Here is a 21,617-nt window from a genome sequence, read left to right on the forward strand (position 1 = left end):
AATCAGTAGGTAACGAAATCAGCGAAATTTCCAAATATTCGAGCTCGCTGCTCGTCTGCTGGGCCCCCAGTCATTTATTGGCCATTGATCATCTTTGGCAGAAACTTTTCCACACCAGAGAGAGTGCCTTTCACTTTAGTTGATGGGTAATCGGAGTTATCCATAATAACTTTTCCCGGCGCAAGCACACTCACACGCTGGAATGTTTTATTTCGCATTTCAATTAAGTTGGCCGAGAGTTTTGGCCAAGATTGAAGGTTCCGTTGGGCGCCAAAACTTTTTGCCCGAATGTCCCACGTCTTGCAAATAGTTGGCATTGCGCATACGCCCCCATGGCCGCGCTGATACCCCAATAGGTGGCGGATGGAAGTGCTTGGCCAAATGGCTAAATCGTTAACCGAAAGCAGACTCACTTACTGGGGCGGGGATTTTATGTCCTGCTGACTCACAGAGTGACTTGCAGAGGATCCACCGAACCCCACACCAACACCACCACCACCAGCACCTCCACCATCGCATTTCGGTTTCATTGTCAATTGACACTTTTTGTTGCCGTTGCCTTCTCCTTTGGTGTCGCCGGCGATTTGAGCTGCAGATGCAACAGCAGCTGCAGCTGCAGCCTCAGCGACTTGATTGCATTTTCACAGACTGAAGAGTAGATTGGATGGGGTGGCAATGGGCAATGGGTAATGGGTAGTGGGTGGTGGGCAGTGGGCAGTGGATGGTGGGTGGTGATTCCCCATCGGGCTAAGAGCTGGCTGTTTGTTTTATGGCCCAGTGGCAACTGCTTATTGCTTTCGGTTTGCTTCAATGATGGCAACGTGTGCGACCCGGGTGGGCCCTCTTTCGCTTTATTCTCCAGCGGACCGTCAACAACTCTTTGTTGTTTACGGGCAAAGTTTTTGAGCGCCTCGCTTGCAGCAAGTTAACGCTGGAATTGAAATTGCTGCAACTTGTTTCGATTTATGTGTATTTGCACCGGTCAAAGTTGTCTGCGGAAATATTCACGGCACCGCAGATCCACTTCCGCTAATTAATTGCCATAGGAAATTAATATCAACTTAAATGTATTTAGTGTTGATTAATGCATAATTGATGCGAAACCCTGGCGGCGACTTTCGACCAGGTGCAAAAACTTCGCCTCACCTTTTCGCCGTTGCTCAGTTGGCGGGCGGGGAAAAGCTGACATTTTTAGCTTCATTAATCATTAAAGCGGGTCGACAGGCGGGAGCGGGAGCGGGAGAGCGGGGGAAGGTCGTTATTAATTACAGAAATGGCATAAAGCTCAAATGGGCAAACATTCAAGTCAATTACGAGAGCAAGGTAAATAAAGTGCGGCAAGAAAAATACAAAATAAAGAGAAATTGAAGAGGGAAAAAGAAAATCTAGAGAATATTTATACACTTTTCACCTCCACGGCGAAACTGCAAAAATGCCAATAAATTGGTTAGAACTCGATTCATGTTAATTATAAAATCCGCAGCGAAGCTCATTTAAATTAATTTACACGCAAACAGAATGGTACAAACTAGTTATTATAATCCGTAGAGTAGAAAGTACTTGAATTTGCAGGCCACACACGTTTGCAAATGCCAATTAAAATGCATGAGCCACAAATATTTAAAATCATTTCTCGCCACTTGAATGCAGGATGTGACCAAATCATCAGGACCACATCATCTCTCTCTCTCTCTCTCTCTGACTCTCTCTCTGCTGTCCCTCTCCATTTTGGCACTTTAAAAGGCGATACAGTACAGCATCAACAACATGGCACTAACTGTGGCCAAAGTTTGTCCAGCTTCCTCATCCCTCGGAGTTTCCGCCTTTGTCCGCTTGGCCATAACCAGAAAATGACAAAAGCCATGTCAACAGCATGTTTAAGGGTTCGGGGTTCGGGGTTCGGGGTTCGAGTTCCAGTTAAGACAATGCCCTGCGTGTGTATCCGTGAGCCCAAGTAGGTGTGTGCGTAGCTGGGGACTCTCTTGTGTTGGTGTTGGTGTTGGTATTGGTGTCCCCTTATCCATGTTGCTAGTGGCCAAAGTCTAAGGAGCGAAACAAACTTCAACTCCTGGCCCTTGCCCAATTTGGTTACTTTCCCAGTTCGGCAAACAATGGACACGATAATTTATTCATATTCGGCCACACTATCCCCTGCCCCACCTCAGTGTACCACATCCGTGTGTGGGGATGAATTTTTAAATAACCATAAATTTCTAAATTTACACAAGAGACACTGAAGACACATTGCACTTGCGATAAGCCACATACCAAACAAAAGGGACACGGATCCAAAAGGGGAAAAAAATTCAACTTTTCCATGCAAACAATGCAAATTTTAATGAATATTTTCGGGTCGAAACTCTTGGTCCCCTCAGAGTGTTGATAATTGCCACATAAATTCTGAAGGCAAAAGAGGAAAGATGTGCGAAAACTACAAGATATTTTATTATAAACACAGTGTCAGCACTGGCCAAACAATTTGCTAAATATTTATGCATTTGCATAATGCATGCAATCAAATTTCCTCACACGACACGACCACATGGAAAAGTGGGCGATGATATGTGGGCGTCGTCAGAAGGTCGCCGCCGGCTAACTATAATATTCAACGTATGATTTGCCAGGAATGCACTTATATAAATACCACGGGACACCGAAATTCTAAATAGCCTAGATGGGTGCATATAAATACCAGAGTTTTGCCTTGGGAAACTTGGGGATTTTAAATAAATATGATTTCAATTTCACTCATCCCCGACACGAGTTTATTCCGTCTTTGTTAAGGCGTTCTTTGGGTTAATTTGATATTTAAATGTGCTTAGCATTCTGCATTCAATTTCAATGAATTATCAAAACTAATTATCATCGTAGCCGGGCGATTTAGTTGGAAAACAAACATTAAGCCCACTTAAAGCCCCTATTTCCCATAACTGACTCAAAAACTCGAAAAGGGCCAAAGGTTTACTGCACATACATACGACGCGACGTGGCAATATATACGCCAATCTGAAAATCGCTTGTACTGTGTAATCTGTAATAAGCTTTTGAGGTTTATTATAAATATCATTGAATTCGAGAGTGTTTACCCATGGGTCTCATCAATTGCATAACGCACACAGGCACACCCGAGTGCAAACACACACACGCACACACACACACACACACAATCGGAGGTCTGGCTGCCTTTGGTTTTGGCATTAGTGCCAAGAAATTTTGCGGAGGGGCAAGGCCAACTAATTGCGGCGACATAACTTGTTGCGCCCTCGGAGCCACGCCCTCTTCCTCCTAGCCGTGCACCCCGCCCCCAAAAGAGGCGTTTGCCACATGCATGTGTGTGTGCAGTGTGTGATTTTGCGGGGTGTGTGTAATAAACGCCGCAGATAGACGGACGTACTATATGGTCGCATGGCGGCTGTCGTCTGTCTAAGAACTATTGCCAACAACAACAGCCACTGCGAATTGCATTACATGTGTGTGTGTGTGTGCGGGCGTGGGGGCGTGGGGGCGTGGCACGAGGCCATATCGCTTGTCGCTTGTTTACAATAAACAAAGTCAAATGTCTCCTGGTTGGCAGACAGCCTGACAAGCATTTTTGTTTGATATTCAGGCTGATGAAATACATTTATAGGTATCGATTTGCAAGTAGAAAGCAGATAGCTTTCAGGAAAAACTATAAAAATATATTGCAAAATTAATTTACTTATTAATTTACTTTGTTTTGTAAAAGGGAAGATGAAAACCAGAGAGAGAAACATGCATATATACAAAATGAATTAAAGGAAACACATTTTATCTCTATCTTTTGAGAGGAAGGCTAACTAAATATTTGCCAAGTATCTGAATTTTTAGTCAGAAGGAAACCAAGGATTCCTGAAATTCCTGGGGCTTAAACATATAGAAAACTGTAAGCTTGTAGCAATTAAAAGTGTACAGAGTACAACTTTTGGGAATGTGGGAAGTTGTGTCAACTAAAGCTGTGCTTTTTATTGGTTATCTTTTTAAGCAAAAATCCGGGCTTAAATGAATTGAAACATTTTGGGTACAACCTACGTGCTTTATCAGTAGGTATTCATTATACTAACTAATAACTGAAACTTAATGGTTCCCATAGCATATTTGATATATCTCCTCTTTTAACTGCTGTACACAGAACTTCACATTGGTATTTTTAAAATGGATGGTTACTATTTTTGTACTTTGACACTTTCCGCTGAGGGATACTTTGCATAAATTCGAAGTATCGGTATACACAGTTTGGCAGCTGGCCGCATTTTTACAAAGATATTCGCAACCTCTTGATGGGCAATAACCGGCAGATTGGCACCGACCGCAAAATGGGATCCGGAAGAGGCGCTGGAGAAGCTGGAAAGCCGGAAAAAGGGGTCTTGGACCAACTGCAACGTCTGGGCCTAGGGCTTAATAAAATGATGTGACGATTATTGCCGGCGGAGAGTGGAACCAGAAAACAGTAACCAGTAACCAGCAACCAGTAACCAGTAGCCACCAACCTGTAGTCGGGGTCCACGAGCCATTCGGCAGAAATTGTAATGGTTCCATGGCGCTGCTGCTTGGCTGCCACTTGAAAAACGCATTAAGGCTGCAGTTTTGTGTGGCATTTGTATATTATATATATTATACGATATATGTGGGTGGGTGTGTGTGTGTGTGTATGTGCCATAATACGCTCTTGTACGGCTGCCCTATATGCATGCCAGAGTGGTTTGCTGATTGCATGTTAAAAGGCCTTCGCCTACGACTCCTCTGCAGCTGCTGCTCCTGAAGCTCTTTTTGCCATGAAATTTAATTAAAAACTTGTGTGCCATGAAATTACATTTCAACGTGAGTTTCCTCTCCGAAACTGCGCCGGGCTGCTCAAAGGTAGGAAAGGAAGCACTTGCACACGCCGAGAGTTGATTTTTATGTAAAAATGTTCAAAAGCCTTTCCATTGCGCCCCAAAAGGGAAGTGACTTTCGTTCGAGATGAAGTCGTTTGTGGCCGCCGCACCCGCCGAGATCTACTGCCTCCTCCATAGATTCCGCAGAGGAGGCCATGGGTTCATAGTTCGGGGGCGGGGCGAAAGAGGTATCCCTGGGCAATTATTAAATTGATTTATCAGCCATTAAGCGGGTAAATTAAACGGGAAATACATTTTTATCGATCCGCAGTCGCAGCCCTGAATTATTGAGTATTCCGGATCTCGTATTCCACTTGTTAATTTTCGCAAAAATATTCACAGCAGAAATCCATTTATTCGTTGACATTTTATTTGCAGGCCGACTGATTTCCGGCTCTGAATCGCAGTGCGAGAAAGAGAGAGAGAGAGAGAGAGAGAGAAAGAGTGAGCAAATGGGGAATATCTGAATACTATTCCAACTATTTTCGTGGCCATCTTAACCTCCAGTGTTGTGGGTAGTTTAGAGAAGCTCAATTAATAACTTATTTACTAGGAACTCCGCATTTGAAATGCAAATCTGGCTTGGAGGATTTTGTAATCAAATTGCAACACCTTTGTTCACCTGCTGCCGTTGGCTGTTGCTCGCGGTATTTGTTATGCAAAAATCGCTGAGCTCGCCGCTTTGGCGCTTTGCATGTTTCAATTAAGCATTACACATACGCCCCGTGCAACCGAAGGGAGTGGAAAGAAAGCGTAATAGAAGGAGCAGCTGTCTGGGGAATTCTCTTGAAAATCCGCTTAAAACTTATTCAATTAAAGTTCGCGCCCTCTGGGCAACAAAACAGACGACAAATTCAAGTCGTAAAATGGCAAGGCAAACGGCGATCAGCAAACGAGCAAACGAGCAAACAGCAACGCCGAATGCCGTAACAACGAGACCAAGCCACATAAAAATATGCACATAAAGTGTGTATAATATCGCAGCCCAGGTCCGTGGGTTGGAGCTGTAAAAAGTGAGGACTAAAAAGTAGTAAAACCAACTGAGGCACCACACAAATGTGGCAAATAAATCAGCAGTCACTTGCAAGTGAGGGCGCTTGTAAACCATTTGCTCGGGTTTATTTGCGTGACTTCATGAGGCGGAGCGGAAAACGTACGGAAAGGGATTGCTGTCTAGTGCCGAAATTCTTGGGAAAACTTTCTAGTTTCAGGAAGTGCAGCCAGCCGGATAAGTCCTCTGTTAGACCCACATTCTTCCTGGAACTCTTATTATAGTTATAAACTGGCGTCCTGGTAATTTTATTTCGTTTCAAAATAATCGAACATGTATTCTCAGAACTAAATTTCTGTGTTTACAAAATTCCATTAAAAGTAATTACTAAGGATAGATCCACGACCTACATAAAGTTCAACCTAAAGTGCCGCCCTATCTGGAAATAGGTTATTTACTCATGTGAAATATATGTGATAGAACTTATAGTCTCCCACATTCTTTTTATTATTTACACATTTTCATTGGCCCGCTTTATGACTACATTTTCACTGTTGTTGACTGACAATAATCTGCAAATCAGCATTAAAATGAGTTCTGACCACCAAGCACTTTACAACCCAAAAAAGTTTCACGAAAACAAATAGAACGACTGACAGAGTGGCAAAAATTAAAAGTTGAAGCGATTGGAAGAGCGAATTCCACTCAAACTAAGCTAACAGGCAAATATTTTGTCCGTTTTAGTGTCATTTTGTTTTAAAAAAAGGCGTGGCTCCATCCCATTTTATTTTTTATTTATTTGCCTTGGGCAGCAGACGCCGCAACAAAGCAAATTTTTAGACGCCATGCAGGCATGTGTTTGTGTGCGCGTGTATACTCTGTGTATTTGTATGCGTGCTGGGACACTATGCCGGAAACGTGACTTATTTGAAATTTATGTACTTTTTAGCCAAGCGCCAGCAAAAAGCAAGGATATAGGGTATATAGCTAGGGCAGAAAGCAGAAAGGGAAAAAAACAAACAGAGCGCCCGAAAAAAGGCAAACATCGCGATTTATAGAGCAAATTCCACCCTTATCTGTGCTCTAGTGCAGCCCCAATCCCCATCGTTTTTTCGGGCATTTTTAATTATTTTTTTAATCGTTAGTTAGAAACACATACGTACATACGTGAAGGCTTGCAGGCGGCCAGCATGGCGTATGTGCAATATGCAAATGCAAATGCATTCGCCAAAGAACAACAATTCACAAATTGAAATCAACGAGCATACAACTTGATAGGTTTTTGTTTGTTCCCTTTTAGCCCGCCTCCATACCCCCACCCCCCTCCTATATCCCCTGTTCTAGGTCCTGTGTGCTCTCCTTTCTGGCTCTTTCGTTTTCGTTTCGTTTTTCAGCTCGTGTCACACACGCCATTCACTTGTTGTTGGCTTTGTTGCTGCTGTTCGACATGCATCGATTACATAAATGGGTGGGGTTGGGTGGTGTTGGGTGGTGTTGGGTGGTGTGGTGTGGTGTGGTGGGGGTGCAGGTCCTGGGTGGCAAAGGATGTGGGTCCTTGCAGGCAGGAGGAGCAGAGGTCGGGCGAGCGGCGACATAAGTCACGAAGCTTTTGCTAATGATGAGGGCCTTGATGCTTTTTCAATTAACCAAATGTGTGACGTACGGAAAGCAGATAGTAGGCTGCTTTCTGTTTGTGACAGTGACAACCATTTGGCCGGGCATAAATCAAAGTGAAAGCAAGAAGCGAAGCCAGTTTTGGTGATTTTTCGGTTGCTGGTGCCTCTCGAATTGCCCTACTCATGTGAGTTGCTCTGCCCAAAATGAAGAGCTTCCCATTAAAAGTGAGGCGATGAAGGTAATTCGAGAAATGAATGAGACCTTCTTATAATAAATGGGTGCATGCAATAAACTCATTCGAGCCACTTGCATAATTATTTGTATTATAGTTCCAGAGCCGCACACACTTATGCTTTGGAAACACCCAATGCCCAATGCCATCCATACAGATATACACTCGTAAACATCTAACCCTAATTTGCATTTATGTGGGACTGGGGCCAGTTGTGATTACCTGGCAAGCTCTTTTGTGTCATTCGTCGACGGCTCCTCCGCAAAATGGCAATAAAAGCAATTCGCAAAAAATCCGTATGTGTGGATGTAGTGTGTGTGCTCACCGTCCCGCAGATATACACACCCACACCCGAACGCACACCCGTAGCCACATACACATCCACATGCACATTCATACGGAGGGCTACTTATAAACTCACCTTAATTAAACGTGATTAAGTAGATTTCCTCGTTTTTCTGCTCGACGAACTGTTTAGTTGTCGATGCTCTCTGTGTGTGTGTGTGTTTGTGTGCCTGAATGTGCTTGAAGGTGTGGGTGTTGGTGACCTGTGCTTATTAGTAGCCATTTATTGTTGTTCCTGCAAGTTGGAAAGGGTAGGATAACTTGGGCGTTGAGGTTGCGGAGCAGTAGGCGAAAATATTGGGACCTGAATCTTATTTATTAGGAAGAGATTTAGTCAAGTGTCAACCGACTCTGTGCTTTTTGCGGAAATTAGTAATTTATAGACTGTCCAACTTTCAGCTTTAACCCGCAACTACCTCGTAAATGGTCAATATTTCAATGGTCATATTTTGTTCCTTAATGGTAAAGATATTTTTGAGTTCAAAATCGAAGGCAGCGCAAAAAACACATGAATGTATTTTTGTAGTAGGAGTAATGCTTAACATCACAGGCTGTCAACATTTCGACATTCTCAAAATAATCACTGGCATAATTTTCCTGCATTCTGAGCACTTTCTGAGGTAAGTAAATATTGCAATTACATTTTGAAACGTAACCCCTTTATCCAACATGTGTCCAGTCAAACAAATGAACAAAGAGAATGAAAGAGGTCGAATAACTCTTAATTACATAATTCAATTTGCATTGTTCAAGAATATGCTTTGAAATTCAACACTCGTGTTTTGCTTCGTTTGAGTGCTGTTTTGCTGAAGGATAAGCACAAGACATTTTAGCGACAATAAATGAAACAATAATCCTGTGCGTTTGCATCCCACCTCTCTCTGCTTTAAAGTGAAGGATTACACTGGGTGCGAATGATTTAAGAAGTTCAAACTTCGATTTAAATATTTCCCTTTCCCCACTTTTGTGCGCCACAAAAGGTTTAATTAAAGCAAAATCTTTTAGCATGCTTAATTTGCCCCAAGAACACACCCGGAAAATGCCCAGGAGGGTATTCAAGTTTTCGGCTCAGCCCAAATTAGCATTCAATTTCCATGGTTTTCCATGCTTTTTGCCTCCCATTGTTGGATGCTTGGGTTCGGTTTGGTTGGGTTGGGTTGGGTTCCCTGCGCTCACGTTGTTGTAATTTAGTTTCATTTGTGCACGAAAATGAATTTGTATTATTGTTTGCATTAATTTGCCTTATTAATTACGTTTATGCTTCTGACTATTATGTTTTTTCTGCTGCTCCTCTTTCCCGCTGGATTTTCCCACCACCCCCAATCTTTTCCCAGGGGGTAATTCGAGCGCTGCCTGTGCGGGCAATCAAATAAATAATGAGACGGCGACTGTGGCTGCCGCTGTCTGAGCTCTCAGTTCTCTGCTCGCAATTCGCAGTTCTCCGACCGGAGTGGGGACGCGGATTGTGGAGTCCGGAGTCTGGAGTCGGAGTCTGGAGTCGGGAGTCCGGAGTCCGGGGAACTCGGTCCGAAGTTCTCGGTTTGCTGGCCACTGCCGGCGTCGCTGTCGTCAACTTTGTTTAATATGCGCAAAACGTCGCAGAACTTTTGCAGCTACTTGTCGTCAACATCGTTCAGTTCTTCCCAGCCTCCAATCTTGCCAGCTCCCCAGTTTTCCCCCGTGGTTGTTGTGATTGTCTATGGCAACTTGCTTTTATTATTTGTTGCCGCTCGTCTGTATTTCTATAATTGCCTTTTTGCCTTTGTCTAGCCCAACGTCAAGTGTCTGTGTGTCAGTGTCTATTGGTGTGTATCAGAGTATCGGAGTATCTCAACATCTTCAGTTGTCCTGTTTATGAAATTCGCAACTTCGGCTCGCCTCCGCTTGTTGAGCGGTGAATCAGGCTCGCTGACAGCTTTCAATTTGCTTGGCGAAGTGGGACAGTGGGGAAATGCAATTCGCAATTTTCAATTTTCCTTCTTCGGCTGCCTGCTGCCTGCTGCCTGCTGCTTGCTGCCACGTGCACTGCAATTTGGCCCCTCCCCCCGAGTTTAATTCAATTGATTAGCGATAGTTGTGGCTTTCAGTTCGGCAGAGCGACGTACATGGGACGTATGCGCTACGCATAGCTTTGCGCTGCCTAGCATTGCTCATACGACCCGTGCGCCCCGGCAGGAAAATAGAAAATTCCCAGAACTTCGCTGACTTTTGAACTTTTGCACAGACACACAGACCCAAACACACACACTGTTACACTCGCACACTTGAATGACAGGAAAGAAACAACTTAAATGTCAACCCGATGAAGCCGAGCCACTCCGCCATAAAACTCGCATTTCACGGCACAAAAGCACCAACCTCAAGCAGCGCACTAGGCCACGCTGATTTGTACACAGCCGGGCACGGGAAAAGCACCAGCACAACGGCAAGGAACAACAAGCAGCCAGCACAACAACAGGGAAACATAGAAAAAAACAAAGACGGGAGTGAGGAACAACAAGGAATCTGCTTCCGTGTTGATTGTTTTTTCCCGGCTTTCTTGAGCGAGGAAAACTGCAAAAGACGGCAGGACGACGCCCATAAAAAGTGACTATGTCTGCGGGAATCGCTTTAAAAACAAGTGAAAGGACACAAGCCGGAGCAAAAGCTGGGGTAGCTCTGCTGGGAAAACCTGTCCATCAGCAGAACTATTGCAACAATAAGCAAGAGCAATTTGACAATTGAAGTGCTTCTTCACGAGAGGAGCCCCCAAAAGAAAGGAGACCAAAGTAGCCTCATTGCTTGCCAGGGAGCACTTGAGCACAGTTTCCGGTCATTTACACGTACACACACACACATTCGCACACTCGCACACTCAATCTGTGTGGGTATGTGACACAGTATCCTACATTTTTATTGGCATCCTTCAGCTAAAGTGCGCCTGTGTGCGAGCAAGAGTTTATCAAAGTCGTTGCATTACCAGTTGGTAATTGCCGAGGCATCGGAATCCCAAATGAATTTTTACCGATTCGGAGCAAGGTCAGCCTGGCAGGGAAATTGAATTTTCCGCAGCTCTGTTTACACATTGTGCCAATTTAAAGCAATTACTTGAGCTGCTTTTCGTTTTCCCGCGGGCCAAAAGTAACGTGGCCCAGAAAAGCGGGCTATGAAAAATCACCGAAGACAATTGCAACCAACTTTCATAACTTTGTGTGTATGTTTTTTTCTACTACTCTTACAGCGTGTGCGTTTGTTGGGAAGGGGGAAGAGGCAGAGGAAGAGGGCGGTTCACAAGGGGGAAGGTCCTGTTTGGATAGATGGATGGATGGCAATTTCTGTGCACAGACTCCACGTGAAAGGCATCGCTAATCTGGCTCTCTCCGTTCTCTCTCAGTTCTCTCCCCGCCTCTCTCTGTCTGCACAGCCATCTCTCTTTTTCGGAAAATCTCTGCGCAGATGCTGCTGCTGCAGGATCAGGGTGTGGTGAGTTATGCTGCTATGCTGCCGCTGTTTGGAAAAACGGAAATTTTCCTGGCCCTACCTTCTGCTGGCGTCGCTGCTGCTGCGCTGCGCTGCTCCCGCGGTGCTTCTGCTCTGCCGACTTGGCTTACAAATTTTCCCACTTGGCTGCGCGCTTTTCCACTGCTGCTGCTTCTGCTTCTAGTGCTGCTGCCGCTTTTGCTGCTGCCGCTGCTGCTGCTGATTTTTTCTTCTGCTGATATGTGACACGCACTCACACTGGCACATGTACAAAACACTCACACACACACGCGCGCGCTCTCGCTCTCTCTCACACACACACACACGGGGACACGGACACACAGGCGCTTGTTGTTGCTGCTGCTGCTGCTGCTGCTGCTGGTGTTTGTCTTGCTCTATTTGCTATTTGCCAGTAGTTGTCGCATTTATTTTACACATTTTCTATTTATCATTTATCTAGTTGCTGCTGACATCGCTGTTGTGTTGGGGGCTACCTCGATTTTCGACTGGCTATCTTCTCACTCGCTCGCCCGCTGCTTGCTGTCCTGCTCTCTCAAGCGCTCTGTGTGTGTCAGTTGGTTTTTTATCTTTGGCTAAATAAACTAGTGCACATTTCCGCCTCTGTCAACCGAACACGTCAACTGTCTGCACCTGACTGACGGACCTCGCAGTTCCCAAGTTCCCAAGTTCCCAAGTTCCGAGTTCTCTGTTCTCTGTTCTCTGTCCTCTGTTCACAGCTCTCGATTCTCCGTTCTCGACTTCTCAATTCTCAAAAGGCGTCGCTGCGCGAGAGAAGGCAGAGCAGTGGCTCTCAAAATCTGAGAATCCCATGTGGATGCTGTTCGGGCGAGACCATCTCTTCTGCTCTTACATCTCGAACGGCCTTTGTTTTGATTTATTTTTGTGGTAGGTTCTTGCCGAGATTCCGAAAGAGCGGAGGCAGAACGCTAAGAGCGGACACAGCCTCAATCGCGGGCTCCCGACTCAAAAATAATACTTGTAGCTTAACCTTTTCCAACCCAGCGAGGCACCCGAGCCTAAACCCCTAAACCCCTCGACCCCTCGACCCCTCAAACCCCTCCAGCCACTGAAACCCCTCGGCAATCAGCATTCAAAATCCAACTCGCAGAAGTATTCGAAGCGCAAAAATTTGCGCTGCCGGGGCAAACAAAATACCAGCCCCAAAAATAAATATCATAAAATATGAAAAATAAATAAATGAGCTGCCCGGTGGGGCGGGTTAGGGTGAGTCGGAATAAATATAAATATTTGGCGAGCTACAGTTACGCCCCGGCTTAACAAAAGGGCTGCTGCCCAATCGGGTTTATACAGATGGCGGGCAACGTTTGGCGGGCACCATTGTTGATTTTTTTAAGCGGCCTCTGCTGCTCTTTATGCAAACTGTCGCCGCTCCGCTTTCACCTCCCCACCCAACCTCCCACCTCCTGCTCCTTCCGCTCGTCCTTGCGATGTTGCTGCTGTTTGCGGGTCGGGCGTCTCATGAATATGTAAATTGTTATTATTGCATATTGTTAGGCGCCAGCAGCAGCAGAAGCAGCATCAGCAGCCGCGAAACAGGATAACAGCTCCGGCAAGGACTCTTTGCTAAGCGCTGCTCAGGTAACGCAGCAGGCGAAGAAAGTGGAGAGTGCGGCGAACTTCCGCCGGAAATAGTAATTCCCATAGATTTGACAAATGTCGCTCAGCGAATTAAATAATGAATACCAACTACTTGTTCTTGGACACGCCGGCTTCTGCTTTTGAATTATAATTATAAAAAATTCATGTTGCTAAACTAGTTAAATGAACGTATTAAAGCTCAATCAAACGAATTTCCCCTTATGAATAGAAATACATATTAGTCTGCCATACATGATTTACTCTAGAAACATAACAACAGGTATTAAATTGTACTTAAAAACAATATTAATTATTGTTCATACAAATAAAAACGCCAATGGCAAAATAGTATTTTCATAGCTTACTCTATATCCCATAATTTATATCAAAATATTACGTAAAATATTGAATTATTTACAAATATTATTTACAAGTAATTATATACCATTGAATTGAGGCACTTATTTAATCCTCCATTCGGCAGTCCACATTTGGCACAGAAATGCAGTACGATTTAAATGGCTGGGTAGAACAGAATTCCTAGGCTCATCTAGGCGCCTGGGAATCGGCTCGAAGCGAATTAAATTCCAGGCGGATCGGGCGTCTTTAAGCCAGAGCAAATCATTGTCATTGGCGACGGCAACACCTAGGCAACAAAGTAATGGCTGTCAAACGAAGACACTCATAGTGAAAGGACACAGACACACACGCATATACTTGAGGAGCCTTGACAACCTGAACAAGCCAAAGAACAAGACATTTGCCGCGGCGACTTTGATTGGCAGCCTTCTTGGTAAAAGTAGGGGGTTTCCCCAGCCAGAAGCCAGGAGGTGGGCCTCTGTGAGTGTGAGTGTGAGTCTGAGTGTGCGTGTATGTAAGAGACGCGCGCTGTCGTCACCGCCATCATCATCTTCATCGTCATCGTCATCTATAATAACATCAAACGGCGCACTGTCCGGACACCAGAGGCCCACCGGATTCCAGCTTGCCAGCTCTCAAATCTCGCAGTTCTGCGTACCGCTCCGCCCGCACCCCCCACTTGCCACGCCCCACGTCCTTCGGCACCTTAGGACAATTCCGGCCACCAGCCTCCCCGCTTGTTATCACGCGCAATAAAAAGCTTGGCAGCATTTCGCCTCTCGCCCGCCCGCCCGTCTTCAATACTCTGCGGAAAGGGTATGGAGCGTTGGTCGAGATTCTCCAGGGGAAACACGGTACATGGTACACGGTACTCGGTACACGGTTACGACTGCTCTGGGCTGTGGGAGTTTCGTGAAGGGCAACAATCGGAGCTTAATACTCGGATTTAAAGTGGTACAGAGTGCGTTCCAAGTGAAAGCTTTCCTTGGAGAAAATACTTTATTCTCATTTTTATCCCAGGGATCAACGATAACCGTTGATGATTTGATGATTTGAATCTCAGGTTGAATAAAGGTATGAAGAGCATATGAATAACTACAAATTTAAAGCACGCAGGTCCTCTTCGCTGCAAGTTAAATTCTACAAAGGATTTTTAGTCATTTGCCCTGATTTCTTCCTGCGGAATCGGTTATCATCCTTTTTAAAATCCCCCAGAGCATCAAAGCTTCGTCATCCCCCATCGATATTTTACTTTTTCTACAGATGCTTACTTGATTTTTCCTTCCCTGCGATTTTCAAACATTTACTTTCGCTTTTCGCAAAGGAAAACATAGACAAACACACACGAAGGGTGGGAAAGGCACGTATTCAAATTGTGGGTGGCAATTGGAGCAGCCCCCAAACCACCCCACTCAATCGCGTTTTCCCCCCGCTGGTCATGGGGAGAAGCAACAACAGCAGCAACGTGGAAAATACGCCCCGTGTTCGCAGGCGAAAATTGTTGTTGGTGGGCGTGGAAGGCTGTGACGTCGACTGCGGCAGCAGCAGCGGCGTTGCCCGAATGCGCGTTTAGTTTCAAGTGTTATTTTTGTACTAGAAGCAGCGGCAGCAGCAGCCGAAGAGATTGAGGTGGTGGTGGGGGTGCTCTAAGGGGGAGGCAGGTCGAAGGACTCGTTCTGCGTATTCGTCGTTGCCGGGCTGCCTTCTTCTTCTTCGCCTTCTTCGTCTTCCTCTTCGTCTTCCTCTTCGTCTTCGTCTTCGCCTTCATCTCGTCCTCGTCGCCTATTTCGGCTGAAGTGCGTAATTGATGTGAAAAGTGGCAACAAACTGTTTTTTATTTGCGCTTGCTTTCAATTTGTTTAAATTGCTGGGCGCTGTCTTTCCACTTGCCACACTCGCACACTCGCACACAAGCCCACGCACACACACCCATTGACACACCCACACACACATTTTTAAACGCTGATTGAAGTTTTATTGAATTTTAAATTGCACTGGCCTCGGTTTGAGTTCGCTTTCCCTCTGCTGCTTATTTTCACTTTTCACTTTGTACTTGTGCTTATTTGCAGGCAACTCCCGATGTACACGTCGGAAAAATCTGGAGTTTCGTCTAAGAAAACGCGTATGCCTATAAATATGTATGCCTAACCACAGAAGAAATTTCTAGCCTCTTTTTACAGCTATTGATTACGTGGAGTAACAATGGCACCTTATAACTCTAATGGTTTGTTTTTCATTTTCCGGATATGTTATTATGTGTTTGCTAGTTTCTTTGTTTCTTTCCAAATTGCAAAGGTTCACATACAGACAACTTGTAATGATCTCAGAATTACGTGTATTCCCGAAACGAAAGGTGTTAATTAATTTTTAAATAAAGAAGATATTTTGTAATGAAGGGTTTTACGAGTATATCTTATAGCTTTTCAGTGTCAGCCAAAAGTTAACGTTTGATTGTTAGATTTTGTCTTCCCAGAATACCTTTACTTACATATAATTTGATTTGCATTTAGTTTAAGCACCCACTTTTCCCGCAGTGCACTTACACTTTTTCCTCTCGCTTACCGTCTTCATCTCGTTCTTGCCGCTTGAGTGTTTTATTGTTGACACAAATAATGTCACTCAAAATGTCAAAAAGAGGCCGCTGGAATTTCGTACCACTCTTATTTGTGTTTTTGTTATTTTTTCCCAGCCGGCTGCTGGTCCCGAAGTGCTGAGGTTTGACATACATTAAAGTGAGTTGTCAGGTGCGTGTTTTTATAGGTAACAAGAATATAAATGGCGAGTAAACGCCAACTCCCCTTTGGCGCCAGTCCTGCGCCGTTTCACTCACCCACTCACTCATTTTCCGCAAATTTTCCCGGCTGGCAACAATTTAGCGAAACTCCCCCAACTAATTGTAATCAGTTGCCGCCTATGCCTCCGCAGAGAGTTCGGAGCGTCAATTACTTAGCCTTCATTGAGAGGAGCAGCTGCCGCAAGTCAAATAAAACATATTACAAATGACTCCGGCACCCCTACACCTCCGACACCCCCGTCACCCCCGGCACCCACGGTTCCCAGAGTTTCCCCGATTTCCCGCAACTGCCCCCGATTTCCACGACTCCAGGCATTACTCAGCCTTAAGAGCTCGTCCGACGCGGTGGCAGCAATCTGACAAATTTCGCACAAATTATGCGTTGGCCACAAAAATGATGACGACAACGATGGCACGAACGGGCAATGGATGGGATGGCCGGCCAGGACTCGGATTCGGATTCGGATACTGATTCTGATCCTGGGGCCGGCAACAAAAGGCGACGAAATTATTATTGCATTAAGTGGAATTATTAAATTTCATCGACGACGCCGACGACGCCAACGACGACGGCTCAGCGAAAATAAAAATAAATAAATCTAATCAAAAATAAGCACACAAATAAAATGGCAAATGATAAAAAAGGAATGCGGCAGGAGCAGGACACAAACCAAATAAATCAATAAAAGGAGACAATAACACGAAATTCGGTCGCTGTGCGAGCAGTGAGAAAAATATGTGGCCAAATAATAATTATTATTGATATACATAAGTACATAAGTATTCTAGTTTTAACTGCCTTTTGCTATGACACACATTTTTAGAGATTTATCTATTACCCTTTTTATGTATGAAAAACCAAGTCTTAACTTTTATATTTGCTTAAAAACTATCGTACAAAGAAATGCTTTAAGTATACTTTCACTATTTTGAAGTGTTTATCGTTAAATAAATAATTATGAAATATAATAAAAAGTAACATTTTGCTCTAAGTGGGTCTGCTTTCGGGGCAAAAAGTTTGCTGCGCCACTCAAATCAACATAAACTTTGATATATTGTGTGCGGCAATAGGCGCAGTGTCCTGCCAGGCATGTCCTGCGTTGATTTAATGGCCGCCACCCCTGAGGGTCAGGGCCAGGGGCGTGGCGGGGCCAGGGGAGCCGCAGCAGCCAAACTACTTATTACGAACGCCGCTTGTCGCCATTGTTGTCAATTTGGTCCTGTCTTTGACAGCTGCGAGTGAGGATGGGGATGGGGATGGGGAGGAGGATGGAGAAGGGGAAGGGGATGGGGCGAGGTTTCGGCGGGGAATCGGCGGCTGGGCATTCAAATTGTAGTCGCATCATCATCTTTATGGGCTATTGTGATTTTGGAATTAATTGCCACCACACACAAGCTGAGGCGCATATTTGGCGGCGCCACGCTGTAGAAGTGCTTAAAGGATTTCGTGTCCTGTCGCCCCGAGTTCAGCGGAGTTAAGCTGGGTTCGGCAGCAACAGTTTTTGGCGGGCAGCCCTTTGCTCCTGCCTCTGGTTACTTGATTGCCCCCAAAAGTATGCAATGCTAATAAATTCGGTTTTATGTGGCCAGCGCTCAATTTTCGCTCCCACTCCGCAGGAGCGTCCCACTTTTATGACAGATCATTAAAATTTTTTCGGGTCGCATTTTAAGTAGCCTGTTTGTCTTGCTTTTATGGCGCTTGATTCGGCTAACTCCTCCCAATGGCCGAGTTGAGTCAAAGGGTGCATTAATATTGAACTTTATTGTCTTTTAGCGGGTCAGTTTTCGGGCTCCGGTAATGTTATTCGAAAATGGTTTAACTGGCCTCAGCGAAATGTGTTAATGGCGGTCGCGGGCAAGTGTTTACTGGGGGAACAGATCCGGAAACGGATACGGGATATGGGATACGAGCCCCAACCACTATTAATTCGAACAGCATGTGATTTTTTCAGTGTGCAATGTTCAACACACGATAGTTTCGATACTATTACAGATAGCGTATGTCAATGTATTTTTTCTTAAAGAGAATTTTGTTCTCTTTACGATGATACAAAAATATTTCTTGTATTTACAACAACAACAAAAATATGAGTACTTTATTCAAAACGTAGACTTAAGAGATAAGAAAAAATTGACCACTATTAATTCGAACGCTGCGCAAGCTTACCTTTATCTCAAAAGAAGAACAAAACAAAAGCAACCAATCTAACGGAATCACTATCTAGTTAAAATCTGCAAATAATAACACAATGCAGAATGCAAAAAAATTTAAATTACTGCAGATCAGTCAAAGTTTAGCAACGATGGCACGTGGTAAACCTATTTGCACCGAAATCAGAATATTGATTAGGGATTATTATAAATCTGGGAAGACAATCACAGATATAAGCAAACAACTTAACTTGTCTAAGTCGTCGGTCCATGGGGTTATTCAATTGTTCAAGAAAACTGGGAACATTGAAAGTAATATCGCAAAAAGAGGCCGAACATCAGCAATAACACCCCGTGACAAAAGGGAACTGGCCAAAATTGTCAAGTCTGATCGTCGCCAATCTTTAAGAAATTTGGCTTCAGAGTGGTCGCAGAAAATTGGAAAAACTGTGAAACGAGAATGGACGCGACAGCAGTTAAAAAATATTGGATATGGATTCTATAAAGTATGTTTTATTATACTTTCTATATCATAACCAATAACTTATCTGACTCGTAGGCCAAGGAAAAACCCTTGCTTACGCTTCGTCAAAAAAAAAAGCGTTTGCAATGGGCTCGTGAAAGGATGTCTTGGACTCAAAGACAATGGGACACCATCATATTTAGCGATGAAGCTAAATTTGATGTAAGTGTCGGCGATACAAGAAAACGAGTAATCCGTACAAAGGGAGAAGCATATCATAAAGACTGCCTTAAAAGGACAGTAAAGTTTCCTGCAAGCCTTATGGTATGGGGATGTATGTCTGCCAAAGGGTTAGGAAAACTACATTTTATTGAAGGAACGGTTAACGCTGCAAAATATATTAATATTTTGGAAGATAGTTTGCTGCCATCAATACCAAAACTGGCAGACTGTGGTGAATTCACCTTTCAGCAGGACGGAGCATCATCGCACACAGCCAAAACAACAAAAAATTGGCTTCAATATAAACAAATGGAGGTTTTAGATTGGCCAGCAAATAGTCCTGATCTAAGCCCCATTGAAAATATTTGGTGGCTAATGAAAAGAAAGCTTCGCAATGAGCCACAAAGGAACATTTCTGACCTTAAAATAAAATTGCAAGAGATGTGGGACTCGATTTCTCGAGAACATTGCCAAAATTTGTTGAAATCAATGCCAAAACGTATTAAATGTGTAATACAGGCCAAAGGTGACGTTACACAATTTTAATTTATATTAATTTGTTATATTAAGCAGCGTTCGAATTAATAGTGGTCAATTTTTTCTTATCTCTTAAGTCTACGTTTTGAATAAAGTACTCATATTTTTGTTGTTGTTGTAAATACAAGAAATATTTTTTTATCATCGTAAAGAGAACAAAATTCTCTTTAAGAAAAAATACATTGACATACGCTATCTGTAATAGTATCGAAACTATCGTGTGTTGAACATTGCACACTGCAAAAATCACATGCTGTTCGAATTAATAGTGGTTGGGGCTCGTATGGGATAAATATTGAAAAGAGGGCCGGTTAATTATGGACCCCATAATAAATGGGCCACGAAGGCGAGAGTTTGGTCTTGAATGCGTAGTGCTGGACCGGATCCAATTATGATTCGCAGCCAAGCAGGCCACGAAAATGCGCAGCTATCTCCAGCTGGAAATCCCATTTCCCAAAGTCTCAATCCCCAGCAGCAAACTCCGAAAACAAACCCAAAAAAAAGAAAAAAAAACGAAAATCCAGCAGACTTCAATCGAGTTGCTCCACTTACAACATCATATGGTCTCTGACCTCACATTACGTATACGCCCCAGCTGTTTTTCTCCGCAATTGTCTGCTGGTGGTGCACATCCCACCGAAAAAAGGGCAAGTCCATTGGCAAACATTACGTATACGCAGTGCTTGTAATAAATGCTGCGGCATGCTTGCAGGGACGTCGCGTCGTCATCGGCGACACTTTATTATTGAATATGTCATACGCCCCTTTCCAATCCCATTTGCATAATTGATCGGCATCGGGAGCGAATCGCTGGCGTGGATTGTAATCGCCAGCCAGACTTGGTTCCACTGGCATTTCTATCTGAGTTAGATGAAAACTTCGCAGGCTTACGCACTCCGCCCCTTTGTTAGGACTGGGATGAAGTGGGCGGAAGTGGGCGGAAGTGAATGAGAGGCCCTGTCTGTTTTCATCTTTTTTGCGGCATCAAATATTGATGCATAGCTACGTTGACGACGAGCGTTCCATAATTGATGCATGTGTGATTTATGTGCGTCCTCGCCACCACGTTCAATTGTGCAAATCAATTTCAATAATCGACAACCAGTTGGCGGCTATGATCGAAATGAAATAATAGATACATGTGTGTGCGCCGTGGTGTGGCAGCCACACCCACACCCACACCCAAGCACACATCCCCGAATGTCCCCGGAGAGCTCTTCAACCCAAATTTGCGGTTCCATAAAATGTTCTTGATGCGGAAATTGATGGCACTGGCAGGCCCAAGGAAGGACACAATTTGGAAAGCTCTGTGTTGTTGGAGAAAAATGCTGGGCTGTACACAGCACACATTAGTCATAGAACATCCGATTCTCGATATTTCATATTTGTCTCAATTTCTAAGAACAATATGGAAACAAGCTTTGATATTGGACTAATTTTCATTTTAAAAAAGTTCGTTTAGGCACTTAGGATTTCTTTGATAATATAGATCTTGAATAAATCAGCACTATGTGTTTTACAATTTAGTTCTTTTTCTTTAAGTTTTAAAGCTGCATAAATATTTTTCAAAAGTTATTCCATTGCATGTAGAATACGTTGTAACGGACCTAAAAATGTCTAACTAATTAAGGAAAATAAATAGTTACCTTGATGTTTTTGATAATAACGCGTTATATTTGGGTGTACACGTTTTTTGAAATTTGTTTACTCGATAATGGAAAGTATACATATTAAGTATATAAAATTTTAATCGGGATCAGTAGCCGAGTCGATCTGGCCATGTTAATTTGTCCGCCCGTTTATCTGTCTGTCCGTCCGTATGAATGTCAACGTCAACTATAATAGCTAGTGAGTTAAGTTTTTTTTTTCATTTTTGTATAAGTCTTGTAACTTTCAATCGATGCCACTCTAACGCCCACAAGCCAACCACA

At 43.9% G+C, this 21,617-nt stretch overlaps 1 protein-coding gene across 18 annotated transcripts in view; it reads right to left on the reverse strand.

The window, feature by feature from the left end:
- The window catches only part of LOC122620441 (glutamate-gated chloride channel), a 48,835-nt gene extending 36,649 nt beyond the window's left edge, over nucleotides 1-12,186 (reverse strand). For 17 of the 18 annotated variants that reach the window (XM_043797895.1, XM_043797906.1, XM_043797907.1 and 14 more), the window contains exon 1: nucleotides 11,601-12,186. The gene's annotated coding sequence lies outside the window, so the exon portion shown is untranslated. The remainder of the gene's footprint in view (nucleotides 1-11,600) is intronic. The other variant, XM_043797891.1, reaches the window with a different exon arrangement.
- Nucleotides 12,187-21,617: the final 9,431 nt, after the last annotated feature.

The sequence above is a fragment of the Drosophila teissieri genome, chromosome 3R (assembly GCF_016746235.2).
Source record: "Drosophila teissieri strain GT53w chromosome 3R, Prin_Dtei_1.1, whole genome shotgun sequence".
NCBI classification, from domain to species: Eukaryota; Metazoa; Arthropoda; class Insecta; order Diptera; family Drosophilidae; genus Drosophila; species Drosophila teissieri.